The sequence below is a fragment of the Trachymyrmex cornetzi genome, unplaced genomic scaffold, assembly GCF_001594075.2.
Source record: "Trachymyrmex cornetzi isolate Tcor2-1 unplaced genomic scaffold, Tcor1.1 scaffold641, whole genome shotgun sequence".
Taxonomy (NCBI): domain Eukaryota; kingdom Metazoa; phylum Arthropoda; class Insecta; order Hymenoptera; family Formicidae; genus Trachymyrmex; species Trachymyrmex cornetzi.
In genome coordinates, this window is record NW_017299961.1 from 775436 (window position 1) to 781825 (window position 6390).

The window sequence follows — 6390 nt, forward strand, 5'->3', positions numbered from 1 at the left end:
ACGAAGAATTGGCAGGCCACGACACACGCGTCAGCCGAGCACGCGCGCTCGTTCGCGTCCTCTTAAGAGAGGGAAGTTAGCCCCCCACACAAGTAAGAGGTAAAGCCGAATAGGTACAAACGACAGCAAGCTAAACTGCGGGATAGCCACGGACAGTAAACCATGTTGGGACCGGCGCTTATCGTGCCGACGGGGACTCTAGCGTTCGGGAACTTCTCGAGGTTAGGTGGTGGCAATGACCGTTTTCTCGCGTTCTTCTTCGTTTCTCTCTCCGTCCTGACCTGCTCCTTCTTCTTCTTAGCCCCTTTTCCATCAACCTGTTGCGGAGGTTCCCTCTTCTGCCGCCAGCATTACCAGTTGCCGCGGGTCAAAAAATAATTTCAATAAATCCCTGCTTCAAAATTTACCAAAAGGCCCCAAAATTCATTAAATGTGTGAAATGACTTAAAAAAAAGAGGCAAAACAAGGGATGTAGTTCACTTGATGCTACAAATGCTTCGAAACTTTTGATTGACCAATTAGAAGAAAAAATTTTACTAACTAACCAATCAAGAAATGCAAGGTGAACATATTTTTGCAATTCCTGTTGACGTTGCTCTTCAATAAATAAAAACCACCCTTTGTAATTTATATACAGATATATTCACTCCTGCATTACAACAATTACATTAATAAAAGCTGTTGTTCCACCTTTCGGTAAATTTTACGTGTTAGGTAAGTCTGGCATTGCGATTGGATGCTCTTGCTACTTATCTAATGCGTAAGATTTGCCAAAAGGTGGAACAGTCGGCCCTAATATAATAAGATTGTAACAATCACTATCACCTACCTTAAAAAAAAATAACTATAATAAATCAATTATAGAATCATTGCACTTTAGTCTTAATAATTAAAATGTTAGTGGTAAGATTGTAACAGTCTCCATCATTATCATATAGATTTTTATAAAATAACTATAAGAAACAAATCAATAGAATTCTGAAAAAAACAACTTATTACGTTTTAACGATTACATTATTGGTAATAACACCGACGAAAAATACTGTTACGTCCAAATTCCGAACATGTGAATGGATTGGTTTAGAAAGAGAGGGATTGAGAAGGATGGAGTATAGAAGGATGTTAGAGCAGACGCTTTGTCTCGCATGCATCCACGTGGAAGAGGATGGAGCGAGTCGAATGCACTTAGGAATATGTGACTTCGAAATATGGGTCAACGTCCGGATAAGATGCTATGACTCCGTTTTCAAGAGTCGTACAATCGTGAGTCCTATTTTGGGCCAAGGAACTGAATCCCTTTAACCCGGCACAGGACCGTGGTGGGGGATAGTACCCACACTTGCAGCAACACTGTTACAATATTGCAGAGATTTTGCAGCAATATTGCTGCAAATTCTGTGCTGTATGGGTAGTGTCGTTGCGCTTGGCTTAGCGCTGAGGCGCTAACGTGTCTCCTGATTTTAACAATGTTAAAATTTCTGCGCCAAACATTGACGACGAATTGCGATTTCACCTTGTAAGGAGTTTATCGGGTACTGTTAATTAAAGCAGCGTCTTTCCAGAGAGGTGGACGTCTGTGGCGCCTTGGCGATATTTGAAATCACGAACTTTCCTTGATGTGCAAATATTAAATACCTACACCATTGTTCGCTATGCAGCGACGGAGATGCACTGGCAATGACGCAAGAGGAGATATAATGCACGCGACACGACACAGCAAAGGAAAGAGAAAAAAAGGGGAATGGTAGGGGTATAATTGACACAGCTTGGCATAGCATTTGCGGATGTGAACGGTCGCTTTTTAATCATCTCATAGTACAAAGGCAGACGTGGCCAACGAGAGATGAAAAGCGGGTAGGTGTGAGAACCTGCCGCACTTACCGCACTACAATCTGATTGATATCAAATATTTACATGTACAATGGAATCGCCGATTATATTATTCCGATTGTATTATCTTGCGCTGCGACATTTGTCGATGGCTTTAATTAGTAAAAAATATCCGCGCGATAATAAGAACGCGAGACGACATGATACATTTTTTTCGAGTCAGATGTGTAGAACTGTGTTAGATTATCAATTCAATCGTGCGAAATGTTTCTTTGACTAACTACGGCGTTTAACATTCTGGCAAATGTCGTTCAAAAACACGGTACAGAGTATCTCTTCATAAATGCCATCTAAAACACATGCGCGATTAAATTACACGCATACGCGCGCCTACGTCATTGTGTACACATATGTATATATAATATATTATAATCTATGCCTCTACAGATATAAATTTTTTTATAAATTAAATAAAATAATATCTCGGTACATGTAACTCCGCGGTACTATATGTAAATGAATTTGTCTTTCTGATTTTTCCAATTCGATTGAATTTAACTCGCAATTTACATGAAATATATTCTTTAGATTAAAATGTATGTAATGAATTGCTTGTTGGCTGACAAATGGGCCATTGAGATAAATGAGCACGTTTTTAGCGCACTGTCAATTCAAATTTTCACTTGAGACTGTATTCAAGTAACTACGAAGTGAAGTATCTGCGAAGAAAGGAAGAGAAAGAGATAGATTTATGAAGTCGGGCACAGAATTTCTCTCCGTTTCTTCCCCAAGATCAATCGGGATAACTGGATATTCATGAGCTTTGAAGCACTGAAATTCCCATTGGAATCTCCTGGAAATTACTATGTAAATTTATAACGAAGATAATTGTGTGTGATTGACGTCGGTATGGAATATTAAATCACAGTAACAATTGGAACTCGATTATCGCAAATATTGATAACGAATCTTTTCATAAACAATTAGTAACACAATCCGCATACTGATTATTCGTTTTATCCAATTATCCTATAAATATTTAATCTTTAATTTGCCGCGAGACAATACGTTACGTTAGATAAAATAACTTGGAATCGTGGCAGTTCTACGTGATCAATTAAAGGTTAAAGAAATAATTTATTTTTTTTAATAATTTTTTTTTTATTAACTATTTCAAATCGATTTTAGAAAAAGGAATAAAAATTAATCGAAAATTTCGATTCTTTTTTACGAAATCTAATGTGTTTATCAATGATAAAATAATAGAATATAATTTCACAGAAAAATTAAAAATCGATCTTTTTTCAATCAGTAATTTTGGGATATTTATTCTACGCCCGGTTATACATATATTTGAGTTTCTAGATGTAAACCGAAATTTATTTTATAAAATATCGTTGTATACGAATGGCTCATGTAAATTTTGCAATTTTTGTATCTAAAAATATTTAGAAGCTTCTCTCTCTCTCTCTCTCTCTCTCTCTGATGAAAAAGTTTAATAGTTTGTTCACTGATAGGCAAAAATTGGAAAATTCATAAAAAATATAGGTTTTTATAAATTATATTCATTTGACTATGTTTTCGCTAAAATATTTGTTGACGATACCATAGAATGTTTGTTGTACCGCGTAATAATATTTACATAGACAATTTTTGCGCACACTGTGATTCAAAAACTTATTCTACTATATTTTTATATCTAAATACATATCTAGAAAACATGTAAATTCTGAATCACAGTAGCTTCACGATTAATCGCTTTCAATGTTAAATTAGAAGATATGCAAAACATTAAATTGTAAATATTTTTCTAAATATTGAACAGTAATTCCGAGCTGAAAGTCAAATTGCCGAGAAATAATTTTTATATATTGAATTAAATATATTATATTTTAAATCATATTATATTTTAATTTAATTTATTTCAAATTGAAGAGTGGAAAATTATTCCCGGAAATGAATAAGTTAAAGTGGTTCAATAAAAAAATTATTTTCTATTATTAAATTAATAACAGATCTAATATTTTCTTTATGAATCTATTAATTACCGTAATCACATGCATTTTTATAAGCTTTGAGCAAACTGAACACATTAGATATAAATGCATGTTTGGTAGAAGCAGAAAACTTAAGAAATTAATGCTGAATCTATATCTAGAAGAATAATTTACTTTTAAAAAGTAATTTCATGTCCTAGAATTAACTATTTTAAATCGATTCTAGATAAAAGAATCTAAGTTGATCAAAATTTTCGATCCTTGTCACAAAGTCTGATGTGCTTATCACTGGTATCCACAGTGTCTCCGATACGTAAATCAATACCCATTGTATCGTTGTAACATGTCGGATTTTCCCGGGAAATCGCGTGTATATACATGCATACGTTGCGGCTTTACACAGGAAAATTGAATCAGTGGCTCCACATGTCGTCCGAGTTCGCAACACGCACACAAATCTCTGTGAATCCCCGCGCTAGGATCTCTTAGATTTTTCTACTAAATTGCACTTGGCTCACAGCTCCGGCAGATGGTGCCATTCGTCTGCTTAGCGATCGTTACAAACGTCCATAGGAGTCGGCGCGATGCAAAAGCGCGAATTTCGAGCGCAGATCACGTTCTTTCTGAGACAATCAGAACTGTAGAATCTGATTGATCCAGTCACGAAATTCCGAGATACGTGTATAAACGCCAGGTTGATTAGGCGCGGCGCAACCGATCCCCCAGCTGATGATTCCAGCAAGAATCCATCGCTTATCTCGCGCTCTTTGGATGACCATTGCACCGCCGCTGTCACCCTGATAAAGGAGGAAGGTTACAAGTTAGAATATTAAGAGATATATCTCTTTATAATACATGTAATTCTTATATATCATTGTGTTATAGTAAAAATATTTAAAAGTATCTTTACAAAATTGAAACGTCTTATCAATAACTTTTAGATAATTCTTATACATAACTTTTGTCTTTTGAATTCTCACATAAATCCAATTTAATACTGAAAATTACTGTACAATAGTGTTTTCATTATTCAAAATAATTAATTAATAATTACTTTCCAGTATTAAATTGTTGTAAGGGAACATAATAGTTACCTAAAACTTATTATTATTGATATAAAAACTTGTAGCAATAATGTTACAGAATATTATTGGTACAAAATTTTATATCAATAATAGTTCATTTCTAAGCAACTATAATGTGCGAAAGGTATCTGTAAGTTATCTTCTGTAAAAAAAGTATCAAGATATTTTAATTTTCTAAAGATTTTCTAAAACATTTTTGTTATGAACACACAATCGTATATGATTGTCAAAATAAAGTGTATTATTGAAAGATGTAAATTATACGGATAATACTTTTTAATTGCCATTTTCAATCTCAAAAAACTCGATGAAAACTTGAAATGGCACGAACAACGACTTTTTTTATTTCTATAAAATCGCCAGCAAAAACTGACCTCGCAAGAGTCGGATCCGCCGTTCCTCCAACCGGCGCAGATAAATATATGTGGAATGTGCTCAATGTAACCCGCGTTTTTATACATCGCTTCACATACGGTATTATTGATAACCGGTACTGCAACCTCCTGTAACACGGACGGCAGTGGTCCCTCTGCAAAAGTAGACAATTATATTTTTGGGTATCTACGCGATCGTTGACAATAATTACACTTGTAGTTTTATATAAAATATTTCATCTAAAACAGTCGACAGTTTTTTTTACTAATTAACACGTACCAAATATTAATACTCTGTTTGCAATCGGGGTCTTTTTTGGCACAAGCAAAATTTTACTTTGAAATTTGTCCGAAACAAAGGAGAGTGGAGTCTGATTCCTCCTCTCAAAATATCTTGTTAAAAATTATTTGGTAATATAATAAAGATATTAAAAAGTAATACTGAATTTTTCTATATATTTTGAAAGTCGAAAACGGTAAATTACGATCGCAGACGGAGGGTAATTAATATGAAGATATAAATTCCAAATTGTATTGTTGCTTCACTTAATTAATTGTGACGATTCATTTTAATACCGTCGTAAAGTCTGCCCCAGCCAGTAACATAGGCGGTACGACCAACATAGGTTTCATCGTCGTCGGGCAGGCAGATCGGCAAAACATTTGGTTGGAATGGCAGAAGAGGCTCATAGAATCGCAACAGAGCAAGATCGTACTCGAAAGTACGCGCGTCGAATTGTGGATGACTCGCCACAATTTGTACTCTTCTCTCCTGATATCCATATGGCTCATCTTCACTCGCCAAATCGTGCTCGCCGATCCTTAACAATAGCTCGCTAGGTGGTACGCTGCAAAATATATATCAATGCATTCACTTGCCGGAAAATTCTATCCGGAAACAAAATGTTATTCTTCCATTGCATTTTAAATAACAATGTCTTTTTATAAGAAAAGAAATTAAGTTCAGCGTTAAAAAATTAAAAAGAATTCTTAAAAAGTGATTGAAGCGTGATGATAATGTAAAGAAAAAAATTCTGGAAAAAGATCGGACTCGTGAATAGTAAAATCCGGATAAAAATTGCAGAATTCTGGTTTTCTTTAAAG

At 34.8% G+C, this 6390-nt stretch overlaps 1 long non-coding RNA gene and 1 pseudogene across 1 annotated transcript in view; one reads left to right on the forward strand and one right to left on the reverse strand.

Annotated features, from left to right (window-relative positions):
- The window catches only part of LOC108766979 (uncharacterized), a 62628-nt gene extending 58209 nt beyond the window's left edge, over positions 1-4419 (forward strand). The window contains exon 3 of the long non-coding RNA XR_001940405.1: positions 4348-4419. This is a non-coding gene — a long non-coding RNA (uncharacterized LOC108766979). The remainder of the gene's footprint in view (positions 1-4347) is intronic.
- Positions 4420-4439: 20 nt separating this feature from the next.
- Positions 4440-6130, reverse strand: LOC108766976 (serine proteinase stubble-like; annotated as a pseudogene).
- Between the last annotated feature and the right edge of the window lie 260 nt (positions 6131-6390).